The sequence below is a fragment of the Rhinoderma darwinii genome (assembly GCF_050947455.1).
Source record: "Rhinoderma darwinii isolate aRhiDar2 chromosome 5 unlocalized genomic scaffold, aRhiDar2.hap1 SUPER_5_unloc_36, whole genome shotgun sequence".
Taxonomy (NCBI): domain Eukaryota; kingdom Metazoa; phylum Chordata; class Amphibia; order Anura; family Rhinodermatidae; genus Rhinoderma; species Rhinoderma darwinii.
This window is the reverse complement of record NW_027461794.1, coordinates 34,723-53,939: the sequence shown is the minus strand read 5'-3', so window position 1 is coordinate 53,939 and position 19,217 is coordinate 34,723. Positions and strand designations below refer to the sequence as shown.

At 47.2% G+C, this 19,217-nt stretch overlaps 4 non-coding genes and 2 pseudogenes across 4 annotated transcripts; all 6 read right to left on the bottom strand.

The window, feature by feature from the left end:
* Positions 1 to 6,116: 6,116 nt before the first annotated feature.
* LOC142691123 (U2 spliceosomal RNA) lies at positions 6,117 to 6,307 on the bottom strand. Its single transcript, XR_012859770.1, has one exon. It is a non-coding gene; the product is annotated as a U2 spliceosomal RNA (small nuclear RNA).
* A 1,282-nt stretch (positions 6,308 to 7,589) lies between these two features.
* On the bottom strand, positions 7,590 to 7,780 carry LOC142691111 (U2 spliceosomal RNA). The gene has a single exon (XR_012859759.1). It is a non-coding gene; the product is annotated as a U2 spliceosomal RNA (small nuclear RNA).
* A 1,282-nt stretch (positions 7,781 to 9,062) lies between these two features.
* LOC142691208 (U2 spliceosomal RNA) lies at positions 9,063 to 9,250 on the bottom strand. The gene has a single exon (XR_012859840.1). It is a non-coding gene; the product is annotated as a U2 spliceosomal RNA (small nuclear RNA).
* A 5,536-nt stretch (positions 9,251 to 14,786) lies between these two features.
* On the bottom strand, positions 14,787 to 14,888 carry LOC142691271 (U2 spliceosomal RNA; annotated as a pseudogene).
* A 1,282-nt stretch (positions 14,889 to 16,170) lies between these two features.
* LOC142691099 (U2 spliceosomal RNA) lies at positions 16,171 to 16,361 on the bottom strand. Its single transcript, XR_012859748.1, has one exon. It is a non-coding gene; the product is annotated as a U2 spliceosomal RNA (small nuclear RNA).
* Positions 16,362 to 17,643: 1,282 nt separating this feature from the next.
* On the bottom strand, positions 17,644 to 17,818 carry LOC142691230 (U2 spliceosomal RNA; annotated as a pseudogene).
* Between the last annotated feature and the right edge of the window lie 1,399 nt (positions 17,819 to 19,217).

The window sequence follows — 19,217 nt, the reverse complement described above, 5'->3', positions numbered from 1 at the left end:
TATAATAAAAATACAATTTAGCCAATACCATACTAACCACATCCTCCATCTCAAATACTTCTCTTTTATACACATTCAAATTCCTCGTATTCCACAATACCTCTTTCACGCAAGTCAGAAAAATCCACAACACTCTATCCTTTTCACTACCCAAACTACACAAACCAAACAAGACAATTTCATACGTCAAACTCTTCAAACCAGTCAATTCTTCACACAACCCACTCAACTTTTTCCAAACATCCTTTGCATGCTTACACGACCAAAACACATGACTCACATCCTCATCATCCCCACAACCTTCTCTCGGACACCTTTCAGATGCAACCAAACCTCTTCTTTTCTGCACACTCCTTACAGGCAACACTCCATGTACCGACATCCATAACAAATCTTTCTGCTTATTTGACACATCATACGTAACAATCTTCTTCCACACAGACTTAGACTCCATCGAATTCAAACCATTTACAGAACACATCACATTATTCATACACATACTTCTCACAACATTCTTTTCTCTCAAAAATCTCTCCATTCTTACATCCTCTAGCTGGAACTTTTTGATAAATTTTTCTACATACAAATACCACCCTGAGCACTGAAAAGCAATTGGTTTACATAAATTTCGTTTTTCCCACCTTAGACGCTGAATCACCGTTCCAGCTAGGTACTTAGACATTCTGGAAGCCTTGGATTCCTTAAATAAAAGCTCTACAAAAAAACGTACACAATTAATTCCAATGAAAATCTCCAAATTTGGGAAATCAAGGCCTCCATTACGTCTGCTTTTCATTAGAATTTCTCTCCTTGCCTTCTCAATCCCGCTCCCCCATAAAAAAAGGAACAAAACTCTATTCACTTTTTTTAACATAGCAACAGCAGGAGGAAAAACCAGAGCAACATATAAAATCATAGGTAGAATAATACTTTTGACTATTAAAACCTTCCCCGAAAAAGAAAGATCCCTCATTCTCCACATTTCCAACTTTCGCACAATCCTACCACCTAACTCATCCCAACTTTCTTTCCCTTTCAGCTCATCATCAAACACAATACCCAAAATTTTCACACCATTCACCTGTTCCATATCAGAATCACTCACTCGCTCATTACTGAAAAATATTTTAAATTTGCTCTTACCCCAATTTATTTTAAAAGCAGACGCAATACAAAACATATTTACAATCAACTTCACTCTGGACATATCATACACTGAATCGCACAATACACAAATATCATCCATATATCCCAAAGCTTTCACACGCTTTCCATCACACCCGGGCACCACCAAACCTTTCACAACCTTATCATTTCTAATCATTTGCAACAATGGTTCAATCGCACAAATAAATAGGATGGGAGACAACGGACAACCCTGTCGCACACCAGACATAATACTAAATGATTCTGAAAAAAAACCATTCACCTGCACACAACTCTTTGCATTCGCATATAAATTCTTCAACAAACTCACAAACTGAACCGGAAAACCCATTCTCTCTAACACTTTAAACAAAAACACATGCGCCACACGATCAAACGCTTTCTCAAAATCTAACGCACACACAATCACCTTCTTATTCCGACCCTTACAATCCTCAAGCATGTCCCGCACCAACGCCACATTCTCATGCAATTTCCTTTTCGGTACCGCACATACCTGATCCTCATCAATCACACACCCAATCACGTCTCTCATACGATTCGCAATCAGCTTAGCAAAAATTTTATAATCCGTATTCAACAAAGTAATTGGTCGCCAGTTTTCTAACCGTCTCTTATCTCCTTTTTTATGCAACAGAACTACCATACCCTTCTTCATCACATCACACATATTCGTCCCAGAAAACAACACTCTCATAACATCAATAACATCCTTCCCAATTATATCCCAATATTTCCCATAGAAATCAGCTGGTATTCCATCGATCCCTGGAGACTTATTTTTAGCCATACTTCCCACCACATCCTTTACTTCACCATCCATAATCTCACCAAGCAAAGGCAAACATTCACTTTCAGGAACAAAATTACACACAATATCCAAAAACTCATCATCATCACCCAGATCACACTTCTTCACATCATACAGTTGTTTATAAAAATCAGACACCACATCAATCACATCCTTACCAAACACCTCTTTATCATCCTTATCCAATAATACATTCATTCCACTTTTCCCACCACACATTTTTTTAAAGAAAAATCTAGTGCACTTCTCGTGATTATCTCTAACCTCCACCTTAGACCTAAATATTATTTCTTTCCCTTTCTCTCGGAACCACTCCTTAATATCTTTTTTTGTTTTTTCCAAATCGTGTCTTACATCCATACCCAAATTTTTACATTGTTGAAGGAACGTCATCCGCATATTAAAGCGTGAATATTGCAATCTTTTCCTTCTCGCTCTTCTATACCCTATCTGTCTAAAAAACCCACCAATCTTTTTTTTCACCCATACCCACCATTCACACACATTAGAGAAAGAACTTTTCTTCCTAACCCAAAACCCATATTTTTTCCCAAAACTAGTTTTTACCCTTTCATCACTCAGAAAACTGACATTCATCTTCCATACCCCTCTACCATAAAATAAATTATTTATAACAAAAACCCCCAACAAACACTCGTGATCTGAAAACCACACTCTCTCCTGCGCATAATCTACACATTTCATTGCTGAAGTAGAAAAAAAGAAAAAGTCCAGACGAGAATCCGTTCTTCCGTCATCGGCATGGTAAGTAAATGGACCTGGTTTCCTGGTGACAGCGTCCTGCAAAGCAAAGTCCTGCAAAATTTTATTCCACAAACTTCCGGTAGCGTCCACATTAGACTCTGTGGATCCAGCTCGGGCCTGCTTCTCCAGGATGCAGTTAATATCACCAACAATAATAACAGGAACTTTACCATGTAGAAAAAATTTTAAACTATCAAAAAGTGCCAACCTATCAGTTTTCACAGCATGGCCATAGATATTAATTAGCCTAAACTGCCACCCCTTATAGGCTAGTAACACGCAGACACATCTTCCTTCCTGTATAATTTGAGTCTGTTTGATGACAAACTCATTATTTTTAAAGAGAATACCAATTCCATCATTCCTATTTGTGGAAGAAAAAGACCAGATTGCTTCCCCAAACTTCCATTCTTCTTTCCTTGGCATTTTTGACAAACCACATTCTTGTACGCAAACAATGTCACTGCCCTTAGAGGCCAAAAAGTCCAGGACTGCAGCACGCTTGTGAGCAGAGGAGAACACCCGTACATTTTGAGAGACAATCTTTAATCTCAAAGACATGCGGGCATAGTATGGTTAGTGCAAAGGAAAGCCATGAGATAACCAGAACATATCACGTCCCAGGGAAATACATAGCTCTTTCCAGATTTGCCACATTGACTTCACTGAGGAAACCTTCCCCAGGAGAGCTGGGTACTTCTGAGGCCACCTCAGATGACTTAGGGCTAGAACTAGAGTCACTGTCCAGCAATGAGAAGGGATTTGCATGAGCAGAATCTTCCAATAAGCCTATCTTCAGTCTCTTCACCGCCTTTCCAGACTTCCCCCTTTTTGAGACCACTTTATGAAAAATTTCAGCACTAGTGGCACTAGGCATCCTGGCCTCCTTCTCGTCCTCCTCCGATATTGACCACTCCACTTTAGCTGAGTCTTCCATTTTTGATTCTGGGCTAGAAAAAGACAAAATTTGCATACTTGCACCATCATCAGGGGAAGCACACCCAATAGGTGGCGCTGTGTCTTCACCTTCCATAGGCATAACCCCAGGTGTTTCATCAACACTTTGCTCTGCAGGAGGGACCACACCCAACTCCATGCTGCTAGTATGTGAGGTTAGAACCTCTCCTAATCCAGCTTTCCCAGGGTCCTGAGAAGCAGCCACAGAAACACTGCCAGCTGGCTCTGAAATTACCTCAGAAGAGGCAGCAAGGGAACTTGTTGTTCTCACCTGTCTGCCCCATGTTCTTCTCTCTTGTCCTAAGAAAGGAAACACCTTTGGACATTTCCTACAGGTATGACCAGGCAAACCACAAATATCACACCTGGATGGGAAAATACATGCACTAGCCTCATGTCCTGTTTCTTTGCAATTTCTGCAAACTTTGCCTTTGCATGCATCTTTGGTATGCCCGTAGGAAAAACATGATCTACAAAAGCATGGCATATCTTGGTAGTACAGATATCCCTTATTCCCACCAATGGAAAAGTTAGCAGGAGGATTCATCACTCCTCCAATACAGCTGGAGTCAGGTTTCAGCCTGACCCAGTACTTGATATCACCATTAAAGACTCCCCATAGGTTCTTCTGCTCCACACCTCCTCTAACATGGGTACAGTAATGAGCTAAAAAAGCCCTGACCAGCCTTCTATCCAAAAATGGGTTATACATATGAATTGTTATACATTTCTCCACTGTAGAAAAAAGAGGTTGCACTTCAATGGATGTTAATGCCTCATGCATGTGTTTTTCCTTTAGCAACTGAAAAACGTTTAAACAGTAGGCGGCCTCAAAAAAGGATACATCATATGTAGCAATATTGCTGAAAGCTTGGATACAGAATACCTCTACCAACTTAACTCCAGCCAGGTCCAGAAGGATGTTCTCAATGATATGTCCAGTATCAACTTCGTCTCTCCTCTGCTCATTCACCACGAAACGGATAGTGTTACGCACAGCTGCCATCTTGAAATGGAATGCCCAACGGCACGATGATCGCTCCCAAGAACGTCGGATAGGACTCCACGAAAGACCGAACCCCCGGCCCAGACCAGGCAATAAACCTGATCTGAGCCAAAAGGCCGAGAAGCGATAACCCGAGCGGCCCTTGCCTTGCCCGAGCCTGTCCCATACTGCTGTTCACCCCTTGCAGCGATTCAGCCTACTCCTAGGCAATTCCATGGGGCCCTGCAGGCTCACACACATTTACAGCTACTAAGCGGGAGGTGAATAAAGGCCGGAGAGGAAGCCAGACAGGATTTGCTTCTTTTGCTTGCACCACAATGCAGTGCTGAAAGAGGAGGAATCTACATAAAAACGCCTTCCTGGCAACGCCCAAATGCCCTCCTGCCATGCAGATAAACACTGGCAGCGGCAGCAAGTGCATGCCCACAGCCACCCCTTGTTCCTTCACACCTTGTATCAGCTTTAATCCAGTCCTGTGCTGCCTGCTGAGCAGCACTGAACAACACTGCCTGGGCCCAGGCTTTTATCTCTGAGGCAGGCCCCATTATGATGTCAGAAAGCTGGCTCTGGAATCCTGAGGGCTCCACTATGACACGTGCAAAGTTCCGTCTGAACTTTATATAAGACTGTGAGGCTCAGTCAGTCACTCAGTGTTGCCTGAGAGGGCAACACTGCAACAGCCGGCCGCCAGGCTGTCTTTTTTTTGCACATTTATTTGCCTCCAGGAGGCCACAAGAGGGAGACAAGGGACTGCAAAATGGAAAATAGGCATCCACCAACTTTACAGACAACTTCTCTTTGCTCCTACAACCTCCATCCTTGCACAGTTTGTTATTCTTCCAGGTAACATAGTAACAAATCCAAATTGCTGCTCTCTTTGTAGGCAAGCAAGGGTTTGTTGCAACTGCAATTCTTACTTCTTCTTGAAATGTAGGGACGACAGTACATTCCATCACATCCACCTAGTGTACACAGGTAGGTCCATTGTGGCGGGTAGGCGGCTGGCTGCTTTAATGGCTGTTTGCTGTTCCCCTACTCCACTCCACTCCACTATTTGACTGTGGTGCTGCATCAATCAGTGGCTGGCTCAGGTGCAGCTCTTTAACTTACCTAGGAGGGAGGGAGGGAGGGCGGAGAGAAGACAAGGAAGGTGAATGAGCTGTTCCAATGTGAAATGCCGGAAACACAGAAACACAGAAGACACACACACACACACACACAACAAGAGGTGGCAATGTATTCATTAATTGCATTTAATAAATGAGCTCATTATCACACATGACTGTACAAATGCATTGTCCAACAGGTGTTGAAATAATGGGATTAAAAGGGGAGATCCCTTCAGAAAGACAGAAACAATGGCAAAGAGAAAAAACACTTTTGGAATCTGATTTTAGTCAACACATAAGGGAAGGGTGCACCGGTCCTGGAAATACTGCAATACCAGGTCAATGCGTGGAGTGGACAGAGCAAGCTCTATTTCCATCTCCCTGTTCTAAAAATCCATTTAATATATGGTCCCCAGATAGGGGACGTATCAGATATTAAACTGATAAGAACAGATACTACACTTGATCTTAGCCAAAAGGCCGAGAAGCGATAACCCGAGCGGCCCTTGCCTTGCCCGAGCCTGTCCCATACTGCTGTTCACCCCTTGCAGCGATTCAGCCTACTCCTAGGCAATTCCATGGGGCCCTGCAGGCTCACACACATTTACAGCTACTAAGCGGGAGGTGAATAAAGGCCGGAGAGGAAGCCAGACAGGATTTGCTTCTTTTGCTTGCACCACAATGCAGTGCTGAAAGAGGAGGAATCTACATAAAAACGCCTTCCTGGCAACGCCCAAATGCCCTCCTGCCATGCAGATAAACACTGGCAGCGGCAGCAAGTGCATGCCCACAGCCACCCCTTGTTCCTTCACACCTTGTATCAGCTTTAATCCAGTCCTGTGCTGCCTGCTGAGCAGCACTGAACAACACTGCCTGGGCCCAGGCTTTTATCTCTGAGGCAGGCCCCATTATGATGTCAGAAAGCTGGCTCTGGAATCCTGAGGGCTCCACTATGACACGTGCAAAGTTCCGTCTGAACTTTATATAAGACTGTGAGGCTCAGTCAGTCACTCAGTGTTGCCTGAGAGGGCAACACTGCAACAGCCGGCCGCCAGGCTGTCTTTTTTTTGCACATTTATTTGCCTCCAGGAGGCCACAAGAGGGAGACAAGGGACTGCAAAATGGAAAATAGGCATCCACCAACTTTACAGACAACTTCTCTTTGCTCCTACAACCTCCATCCTTGCACAGTTTGTTATTCTTCCAGGTAACATAGTAACAAATCCAAATTGCTGCTCTCTTTGTAGGCAAGCAAGGGTTTGTTGCAACTGCAATTCTTACTTCTTCTTGAAATGTAGGGACGACAGTACATTCCATCACATCCACCTAGTGTACACAGGTAGGTCCATTGTGGCGGGTAGGCGGCTGGCTGCTTTAATGGCTGTTTGCTGTTCCCCTACTCCACTCCACTCCACTATTTGACTGTGGTGCTGCATCAATCAGTGGCTGGCTCAGGTGCAGCTCTTTAACTTACCTAGGAGGGAGGGAGGGAGGGCGGAGAGAAGACAAGGAAGGTGAATGAGCTGTTCCAATGTGAAATGCCGGAAACACAGAAACACAGAAGACACACACACACACACACACAACAAGAGGTGGCAATGTATTCATTAATTGCATTTAATAAATGAGCTCATTATCACACATGACTGTACAAATGCATTGTCCAACAGGTGTTGAAATAATGGGATTAAAAGGGGAGATCCCTTCAGAAAGACAGAAACAATGGCAAAGAGAAAAAACACTTTTGGAATCTGATTTTAGTCAACACATAAGGGAAGGGTGCACCGGTCCTGGAAATACTGCAATACCAGGTCAATGCGTGGAGTGGACAGAGCAAGCTCTATTTCCATCTCCCTGTTCTAAAAATCCATTTAATATATGGTCCCCAGATAGGGGACGTATCAGATATTAAACTGATAAGAACAGATACTACACTTGATCTTAGCCAAAAGGCCGAGAAGCGATAACCCGAGCGGCCCTTGCCTTGCCCGAGCCTGTCCCATACTGCTGTTCACCCCTTGCAGCGATTCAGCCTACTCCTAGGCAATTCCATGGGGCCCTGCAGGCTCACACACATTTACAGCTACTAAGCGGGAGGTGAATAAAGGCCGGAGAGGAAGCCAGACAGGATTTGCTTCTTTTGCTTGCACCACAATGCAGTGCTGAAAGAGGAGGAATCTACATAAAAACGCCTTCCTGGCAACGCCCAAATGCCCTCCTGCCATGCAGATAAACACTGGCAGCGGCAGCAAGTGCATGCCCACAGCCACCCCTTGTTCCTTCACACCTTGTATCAGCTTTAATCCAGTCCTGTGCTGCCTGCTGAGCAGCACTGAACAACACTGCCTGGGCCCAGGCTTTTATCTCTGAGGCAGGCCCCATTATGATGTCAGAAAGCTGGCTCTGGAATCCTGAGGGCTCCACTATGACACGTGCAAAGTTCCGTCTGAACTTTATATAAGACTGTGAGGCTCAGTCAGTCACTCAGTGTTGCCTGAGAGGGCAACACTGCAACAGCCGGCCGCCAGGCTGTCTTTTTTTTGCACATTTATTTGCCTCCAGGAGGCCACAAGAGGGAGACAAGGGACTGCAAAATGGAAAATAGGCATCCACCAACTTTACAGACAACTTCTCTTTGCTCCTACAACCTCCATCCTTGCACAGTTTGTTATTCTTCCAGGTAACATAGTAACAAATCCAAATTGCTGCTCTCTTTGTAGGCAAGCAAGGGTTTGTTGCAACTGCAATTCTTACTTCTTCTTGAAATGTAGGGACGACAGTACATTCCATCACATCCACCTAGTGTACACAGGTAGGTCCATTGTGGCGGGTAGGCGGCTGGCTGCTTTAATGGCTGTTTGCTGTTCCCCTACTCCACTCCACTCCACTATTTGACTGTGGTGCTGCATCAATCAGTGGCTGGCTCAGGTGCAGCTCTTTAACTTACCTAGGAGGGAGGGAGGGAGGGCGGAGAGAAGACAAGGAAGGTGAATGAGCTGTTCCAATGTGAAATGCCGGAAACACAGAAACACAGAAGACACACACACACACACACACAACAAGAGGTGGCAATGTATTCATTAATTGCATTTAATAAATGAGCTCATTATCACACATGACTGTACAAATGCATTGTCCAACAGGTGTTGAAATAATGGGATTAAAAGGGGAGATCCCTTCAGAAAGACAGAAACAATGGCAAAGAGAAAAAACACTTTTGGAATCTGATTTTAGTCAACACATAAGGGAAGGGTGCACCGGTCCTGGAAATACTGCAATACCAGGTCAATGCGTGGAGTGGACAGAGCAAGCTCTATTTCCATCTCCCTGTTCTAAAAATCCATTTAATATATGGTCCCCAGATAGGGGACGTATCAGATATTAAACTGATAAGAACAGATTTTTTGATTGAAAATTGCTTTATTGACAATCAATCGTCATCATACAAACATTACTGCGACGCAGCGCAAGCCATGAAGCAGCAAATAATAAATAATAACAGTCGTCAAACATAACATGGCAGTATAATACACAGTACAGGCTAGCCTATGCTATACATTACACCACATGCTACACTAACATTCTTGCATTCACTAACGCCAAACAACAAAGCATTACAGACAAGTGATGGGATAGGGGAGTGGGTAGGAGGGGATAGGGAAGGGGGAAATCACAGGCCCGAAGCTTTATTGAAAGACAACACACAAGAAGGGAGAGTGGGGGGAAGGGGAGTATCAGTCCTCTTCCTCATCGACGTCCGGGCTGTCCCAGGTGGAATAGTCTCTGAGCAGGCTGTGGATCAGCCTGCGGCAGTCCTGGACGGACACACTCTCTCTCCGCAAAATCAGACGATTCCTGGCGAACCATATAGCGTCCTTAAAACAGTTCATAAGGCGCCAGGCTTCCTGGATTGCTCCATCCGTGGTATTCCCAGGAAATAGTCCATAAAGTACCGAGCGGTACGACAGTCTGTTCCTGGGAACTGAGTCCTTGAGTTCGTGTTCCAAGGCTTTCAACAGACCCTGTGCAAAGGGGCACTGCCAGAAAATGTGCAAAGATGTTTCCTCCGTGAAGGGGCACCTGGGGCAGTACCGGGTCTTGCACAGGTTGCGGGCATGCATGAATGACCTAAGAGGCAGTCCTCCCTGGATGGCCATCCATGAAATGTCCTTGTGCCCGTTGGTCAACCTGTCAGATGACACGTTAGTCCAAACAGTCTCCAACGTGTCGGCATGAAGCCCTGGAACAAACTCCAGTGAGTCCTTTGCTCTGATGTGCTTGTGGATCGTCTTAGGTTTCCACAAGTCGGGCTTAAGACCCTCCAGTTGATGCTCCCTCACAAACCGGACGACATCTCCGTAGAACCAGGGAGCGTGCCAGTTGTAAGGGAAGGAGCTGTCCCACTTATCCCAGCCAAAACCTCGCCAGAGGGGAAGGAGGAAGTAGCGGGACATGGCCTTGCCCGCAGAGCCGTTTGCTGTCCTCAGAGTCCTACGAACACAGTCACATACAAAAGCGATCCGCAGCAGAGTGGGAATGTCGGGTATACCCTTCCCACCTTTGCGGGGCTCCTTGTACATAACAGTCCGCTTTACTCTGTCCATTTTCGAGCCCCAGATGAAGCGAAACACAGTCCTGGTAATGGCCCTCGAGACCGTTGCAAGAGGGGGCCATGCCTGTGCAGTGTATTGTAGCACAGGCAAGACTTCGTTACGCAGGACCATTGCTTTGCCCTCAATAGTGAGTTGTCTGAGGCTCCACAGTCCGATCCTTTGGTTGACTTTGGCCAAGCGTTCTTCCCACGACTTTAGGGCTGCACCTTCCTTACCGAACCAGACTCCCAGAATTTTGATGAAGTCCGGCTTGATAGTAAACGGGAAGGAGGCAGGAGAAGGCAGGTACCACTTTCCGAAGAGCATGGCTTCCGACTTCCCGCAGTTGACTTTTGCCCCTGAAGCGCGTCCGAACTCCTCACAGGTCTGGACGAGTGCAGTCACCGAACTCTGGTCAGCGCAGAAGACGGTCACGTCGTCCATGTACAGCGAGCATTTGACCTCGAAGTGTCCTGGACCTGGTGCGGTGATCCCTCTGATCTCTCCATTCTGCCGGATAGCCTCTGTGAAGAGCTCTATAACACAAACAAAAAGGAGAGGTGAAAGAGGACAGCCTTGTCTAACCCCCGACGATACAGGAAAGGGGTCAGTCTTCCAGCCGTTCACCAGCACCGAGCTGTAAATGTCGCAATACATCAGGTTAACATACAAACAGAACAACCTGCCAAGCCGCAGCCTACGCAGAGCCTTACCCATGAATTCGTGAGAGACCCGGTCAAAAGCCTTCTCCTGATCCAGACTGACCAGGGCCGCGTGTGTACGGCGGCTTTGCATGTAATGCACCGTGTCCCTCACCAGGGCAAGACTGTCGGCCACCCTACGGCCAGGAATGCCGCAGGTTTGGTCCGATCCGATGATCTGTCCGATGACAACCTTCAGTCTGTTGGTCAATACTTTGGCGAGGATCTTGTAGTCCACGTTCAGGAGAGAGATGGGACGCCAGTTTTTCAGGTCACATCTCTCCCCCTTCCGTTTATACAAGATCGTGATCATGCCTTCTCTCAAGGACGGTGGCATTCTACCCTCCACCACCATCTCCTCATAGAGCTCCAGCAGGTCCGGACAGATCAAGTCCCCCAGCGCTACATAGAGCTCTGCTGGGAGACCATCACTGCCCGGGGTCCTGCCGGGTCTGAAGGATTTAGCGGCAGAGAGCAGTTCCTCCACCGTCAGGGGTACATCCATAGCCTCCGTACCTGCAGGATCAAGATGATTAGTGATACCTGACAGGAATTTATCGGCGGCTTCGGGGTCAGTGGTTTTCCGGGAGTAGAGGCTTCGGTAGTAGTCTGTGACGACTCCCATCACCTCCTTCTTCCCAGAATGCATGTTTCCGGTCTCATCTCGGAGTTCCTTCAGGGGCGTGTGGCCGGCATGGAGTTTCCTGAAAAAGAACGAGTTACATTTCTCACCCTTCTCCAGGTTCTCCACCTTGGAACGAAAGACAATTCGCTTGGATTCCTCCTCAAAGTGCCTTTTCAGGCCCTTTTTGGCTTCCTCCAGCTCCTTCCTGACGTCCCAGCCGCATTGAAGGAGGTCTTGCAGGGATCGCAGCTGACGCTGCATCTCTCTGAAGTCTCTCTTCCTCTCACACGCCTGTTGACGACTTTTTGCCTGAAAGAAACAACGAAATTCAACTTTAACATATTCCCACCAGTCACAGGTTTTGTCAAAGAAAACTTTATCATTCCTCCAAACAATATAGGCGTCTCTAAGTTCCGCCAGTACCTCCTCTCTTTCCAGCAGGGCACAATTCAGCTTCCAGGAGCCAGGGCCGGGAGGAAAACCGTGGCCAATGGCACCCCGGAAGAGAATGGCCCTGTGGTCAGAGAAGAAGCAGGGGATCATGGAGTGCCCATGCTGCTTGACTGCCCGGGAGGTGAACACAAAGTCAATCCGAGAACGAAGTGAGCCATCGGGTCGGCTCCATGAATAGTTCACAGAGCCGATCCCCATGGAGCCCACAACGTCCTGCAAGGATGCTTCGGTTACCATCTCGATAAGCAGTTTGGAACTGACATCCAGTTTGATTGAAGTGCCGGAACTTCGTCCATCCTCTTCGATGGGGCAGTTGAAGTCCCCGGCCATCACCACTGCCCTAGTGGTGGCGAGCTGGGTCCGCAGGGTCTGGAATAGTTCCAGGCGCTCAGCCTTCATAGGGGGAGCGTATACGTTGATGAGCCTAATCGGCTCTCCTGCCCAGGAACCGTCTACGACCAACAAGCGGCCGCAGGCGAGCTCCTGGACAGAGTCAACAGTAAATACGCTTCCCCTAATCAGGATGGCAACCCCTGCAGACTTACAGTCGCCCCCACCAGACCAGTAGGACGGGCCATGGGTCCACTGCCTGGCCAGATGATGGTATGACCTGGAAGAGGGGAGAGTACATTCCTGCAGCATAAATACATCACTCGACTGCTTGGAAAGAAAAGTTAGCACCATCTGACATCTAGTCCTATCTCTAACACTCCTCACATTGAGGCTAAAGATGTTAAGTTTAGCAGCCATGGGGGAGAATAAAGAAGGTTAGTGCAAACGATACACCTTAGTTACCAGTCCGGTCGGGCGGATCCTCCTCGCCTGGCGGGTCCGAAAGATCCAGCAGGCCCTCTGACAGAAATTGTTCCAGGATTGTAGCCACCTGGATGTCTGTTGTGAAGTCGATGACCTCAGGTTCAGACACGAGTTCCTCTACCATCTGCTCCATTTCCTCCTGCTGCGCAAGGGAATCTTCGCAGATTTCCACGACTTGTCGCTTTGAGGACTCAGCAGCTGGGCTGTCCCTCACCTTTCTCTTCCTCTGGATGGCACCTGAGGAGACAAGAGGGGGAAAATCCTCCAGGGAGAGGACTCCAGCAGCTGGAGGGGAAGATGTTAGTGCTGCTGGAGCTGGGGAGAAGGGAGGCTGGGTTGGGAGAGGTGCAGGTGACAGGACCACTGAGATGGGTGGGTAGGAGAAGGTGAGAGCCTCAGTGGGGGTGACAGGGGTTGGGGACGGGGGGGTGGGGAGGGCCGGGCGAGGGAGGGTGGGAAGGGTAGGGCGAGGGAGGGCCGGGAGAGGGGGGGGAGGGACTGTCGTCTTCTTACCATCCTTCTTTTTCCCGGTCTTCTGTGCCGCTGGAGCTCTGGCTGGGGCGGGGTTCCCTCTGGCTGGAGCTTTCGCTGCTACAGTTGCCCAGGATCGATCCCTCTTCGGGCAGTCCTTGTAAGAGTGGGCTGCTTGTCCGCAGAGGTTGCACATTGTCCGTTTCGGGCAGTCTTTGGTCTCGTGTCCTGTTACCCGGCAGTTCTTGCAGGCGTCCTCCTTGCAGTCCCTCACCGAATGACCCTTCTTGCTGCATCTCCTGCAGATCTGCGGCATGTCCGGGTAATAGATGAGGCCGTAGGAGTTGCCCAGCGAGAATGACTGGGGCAGGTGCTGGAGGCCGTCTTCCGCGCTCGAATCCTTGTTCAGTCGGACGATTACCGACCACTTGCCAGTCCAGAAGCCGAGTCCGTTCAGGATGTGGGTGGGTTCCCTCACCACTGTGCAGAACCGCTTCAGGAGCGTGGTGATGTCTTTGCCGGGGGTGTGTGGGTTCCGCATTGAGACCGTCACCCGCCTTTCCTCTCTTTGGACAGGGCAGTTGCCCACAAAGCGAGAGAAAGGGGATTCAGGCCTCGCCGCTTTCACCATCTCCCAGTACCTTCTGCAGATGTTGATCGAAGCGAAGGTCACGAAGAACATCCCGGTCATGAAGGCCTGGATACTGATGGTCTCCGGCTTAGCGAAGCCCTGATCCAGGAGCATCTTCTGGCAGAACACTTCTTCCGTCATGTCCGGCACTCTCCCGTCCACCTCCTTGAGCTTCAGGGCCACCGTCTGCTTCATCCAGGGCTCCAGGGTTGGAGCAGCCTGGTTCGGCTTCCTGGTGGCCTGTTGGCTTGAGGAGGCTTCAGGAGGAGATGTCCTGGCCTGGGCCGGCTCACCTGGTCCATCAGCCTTCTCCTTCTGGGTGGCAGGGTTGCTGGTTGAGGCCATGGCTTCTTCCAGCTGTTCCTGTCGCTTGGGGAGGATCTTCGATAGCTCTTTCCCGAAGGGGGCGGAGCTATGCAAATCTTCTCCTTGCTGGCCGAGGTTCTTCCACGAAATTTCTTCCGCAGCGGTTCCTCGTCGAGCTTCTTCTTCTGCGGCCGAGCTTCTTCGAAGATCCCCTTCAGCAGCGGCTCTTCTCCGAAGTTCTCCTTCTTCTTCCCGGCAGCGATCTCCCGGAGCTTCTTCCTCGATGGCGGCTTCTCCCTTCTGGATCGTCGTCTTCGCTGGTTCTTCTCCGCAGTTCGTCGCCGGCTTCGTCTGGAACGCTCTTGGATCGCTAAGCTAGTGTTTATAGCCCCCAGTGGTTCTCCGAGCTATCTATCCTTACAAGGACTGATAAGAACAGATACTACACTTGATCTTAGCCAAAAGGCCGAGAAGCGATAACCCGAGCGGCCCTTGCCTTGCCCGAGCCTGTCCCATACTGCTGTTCACCCCTTGCAGCGATTCAGCCTACTCCTAGGCAATTCCATGGGGCCCTGCAGGCTCACACACATTTACAGCTACTAAGCGGGAGGTGAATAAAGGCCGGAGAGGAAGCCAGACAGGATTTGCTTCTTTTGCTTGCACCACAATGCAGTGCTGAAAGAGGAGGAATCTACATAAAAACGCCTTCCTGGCAACGCCCAAATGCCCTCCTGCCATGCAGATAAACACTGGCAGCGGCAGCAAGTGCATGCCCACAGCCACCCCTTGTTCCTTCACACCTTGTATCAGCTTTAATCCAGTCCTGTGCTGCCTGCTGAGCAGCACTGAACAACACTGCCTGGGCCCAGGCTTTTATCTCTGAGGCAGGCCCCATTATGATGTCAGAAAGCTGGCTCTGGAATCCTGAGGGCTCCACTATGACACGTGCAAAGTTCCGTCTGAACTTTATATAAGACTGTGAGGCTCAGTCAGTCACTCAGTGTTGCCTGAGAGGGCAACACTGCAACAGCCGGCCGCCAGGCTGTCTTTTTTTTGCACATTTATTTGCCTCCAGGAGGCCACAAGAGGGAGACAAGGGACTGCAAAATGGAAAATAGGCATCCACCAACTTTACAGACAACTTCTCTTTGCTCCTACAACCTCCATCCTTGCACAGTTTGTTATTCTTCCAGGTAACATAGTAACAAATCCAAATTGCTGCTCTCTTTGTAGGCAAGCAAGGGTTTGTTGCAACTGCAATTCTTACTTCTTCTTGAAATGTAGGGACGACAGTACATTCCATCACATCCACCTAGTGTACACAGGTAGGTCCATTGTGGCGGGTAGGCGGCTGGCTGCTTTAATGGCTGTTTGCTGTTCCCCTACTCCACTCCACTCCACTATTTGACTGTGGTGCTGCATCAATCAGTGGCTGGCTCAGGTGCAGCTCTTTAACTTACCTAGGAGGGAGGGAGGGAGGGCGGAGAGAAGACAAGGAAGGTGAATGAGCTGTTCCAATGTGAAATGCCGGAAACACAGAAACACAGAAGACACACACACACACACACACAACAAGAGGTGGCAATGTATTCATTAATTGCATTTAATAAATGAGCTCATTATCACACATGACTGTACAAATGCATTGTCCAACAGGTGTTGAAATAATGGGATTAAAAGGGGAGATCCCTTCAGAAAGACAGAAACAATGGCAAAGAGAAAAAACACTTTTGGAATCTGATTTTAGTCAACACATAAGGGAAGGGTGCACCGGTCCTGGAAATACTGCAATACCAGGTCAATGCGTGGAGTGGACAGAGCAAGCTCTATTTCCATCTCCCTGTTCTAAAAATCCATTTAATATATGGTCCCCAGATAGGGGACGTATCAGATATTAAACTGATAAGAACAGATACTACACTTGATCTTAGCCAAAAGGCCGAGAAGCGATAACCCGAGCGGCCCTTGCCTTGCCCGAGCCTGTCCCATACTGCTGTTCACCCCTTGCAGCGATTCAGCCTACTCCTAGGCAATTCCATGGGGCCCTGCAGGCTCACACACATTTACAGCTACTAAGCGGGAGGTGAATAAAGGCCGGAGAGGAAGCCAGACAGGATTTGCTTCTTTTGCTTGCACCACAATGCAGTGCTGAAAGAGGAGGAATCTACATAAAAACGCCTTCCTGGCAACGCCCAAATGCCCTCCTGCCATGCAGATAAACACTGGCAGCGGCAGCAAGTGCATGCCCACAGCCACCCCTTGTTCCTTCACACCTTGTATCAGCTTTAATCCAGTCCTGTGCTGCCTGCTGAGCAGCACTGAACAACACTGCCTGGGCCCAGGCTTTTATCTCTGAGGCAGGCCCCATTATGATGTCAGAAAGCTGGCTCTGGAATCCTGAGGGCTCCACTATGACACGTGCAAAGTTCCGTCTGAACTTTATATAAGACTGTGAGGCTCAGTCAGTCACTCAGTGTTGCCTGAGAGGGCAACACTGCAACAGCCGGCCGCCAGGCTGTCTTTTTTTTGCACATTTATTTGCCTCCAGGAGGCCACAAGAGGGAGACAAGGGACTGCAAAATGGAAAATAGGCATCCACCAACTTTACAGACAACTTCTCTTTGCTCCTACAACCTCCATCCTTGCACAGTTTGTTATTCTTCCAGGTAACATAGTAACAAATCCAAATTGCTGCTCTCTTTGTAGGCAAGCAAGGGTTTGTTGCAACTGCAATTCTTACTTCTTCTTGAAATGTAGGGACGACAGTACATTCCATCACATCCACCTAGTGTACACAGGTAGGTCCATTGTGGCGGGTAGGCGGCTGGCTGCTTTAATGGCTGTTTGCTGTTCCCCTACTCCACTCCACTCCACTATTTGACTGTGGTGCTGCATCAATCAGTGGCTGGCTCAGGTGCAGCTCTTTAACTTACCTAGGAGGGAGGGAGGGAGGGCGGAGAGAAGACAAGGAAGGTGAATGAGCTGTTCCAATGTGAAATGCCGGAAACACAGAAACACAGAAGACACACACACACACACACACAACAAGAGGTGGCAATGTATTCATTAATTGCATTTAATAAATGAGCTCATTATCACACATGACTGTACAAATGCATTGTCCAACAGGTGTTGAAATAATGGGATTAAAAGGGGAGATCCCTTCAGAAAGACAGAAACAATGGCAAAGAGAAAAAACACTTTTGGAATCTGATTTTAGTCAACACATAAGGGAAGGGTGCACCGGTCCTGGAAATACTGCAATACCAGGTCAATGCGTGGAGTGGACAGAGCAAGCTCTATTTCCATCTCCCTGTTCTAAAAATCCATTTAATATATGGTCCCCAGATAGGGGACGTATCAGATATTAAACTGATAAGAACAGATAAGGTTTCAACAAAATTTTATTGACACATATATATATACAGAGAATACATTTTCATAAAATAAAATTCAGTAATAAAATGCTTGTTGTACATTTCAAAAAATAATTTTTGTGTAATTCAATTCTGTAATAAATTATATGTTTGTACATTTTTCTTTAATAAAATTCAGTAACAAAATGTTTTTTAATTCATTTCATTAAAACCTTTTTGTAAAATAACTTCAGTAATAAAATGTTTATTTTTAATACATTTCATTAAAATGATAAAAGCAATAAATTTTTAACGAGAAGAAGGTTTCTTTAAAAATCTGACAATGGCAGGATAAAACAAGCAGTAAAATCACAATTACAAATACATAAATTATTTACATGGTAATCGTGTTCCACAGAGACAGACACCACATGGATGCCGCTTCTTTTGCTCCTAGATTTTTTTTGTCTCTGAGGTAGTATACATACAGCTCACTTAACGCAATCTTGACACAGTCTGTAATGTCAATAAAATCACGTTTAAAAAGAAGAATGTTCCTAACCTTCCAGATGGCATTTTTAAAACAATTAATAATCATCCAGCAGATCATCTGCTGTCTGAATGATGGGCAGGTAAAAAGGCCATAAAAAACGTATTCGTACTTAAAATCTTTAAGACCACAGATCCATTTTAGTAAAAGGCCGGCTTTCCTCCATACCTCCTGTGCATAGTGGCAGTTCCAGAACAAGTGCATTACTGTTTCATCATTTCCGCACCTATCTCGTGGGCACTTGGCTCTCGCCACCAGTCCTCGCCTATGTTGGAATGCACGTGTAGGGAGGCACTGGTGGACGATTGCCCAGGCAAGGTCCTTATGCACATTTGCAAGATATTTCCCGTACACATTTTGCCACACTTGCTTGGACCTTGCCTGCGAGAAATTGGACACTGCCACTGTCTCTTCTCCGTGTCTGCACGCCATCGACACCTTTCTCTGGTCCCCCAATATGTCAGGCTCCAATTCTTGGAGGCTCAGGAGCCTAACAGTCTTTTCTAGCACCACATAGTGTTTTGGGGGACACAGAAGCACAGGAGAATTTAGGGAGATACGAGCCCAACGTTTAAAAACCATGCCCGCTGCGTATTTTAAAAAGCAGCTAAAAATGCCATCGGATTTAAACATTTTAAAACAGAAGCAGAAATATTTGATATAAAAAAATGTAAAAAGGTTAGGAACATCTCTCCCGCCATTGTCTTTACCTTTATACATAAAATCACGCTTTAATTTTTCCATCTTGGAGCCCCACAGAAACATAAAACAAATGCGTGTTAGCTTTTTAATATATAAAATGGATGGAGGGAAAACCATGGCCACATAGAGCATTATTGGGATTAAAACCATTTTTATGATTAAAATTTTCCCCTCCATCGTGAGGCTCCTAAGATTCCAC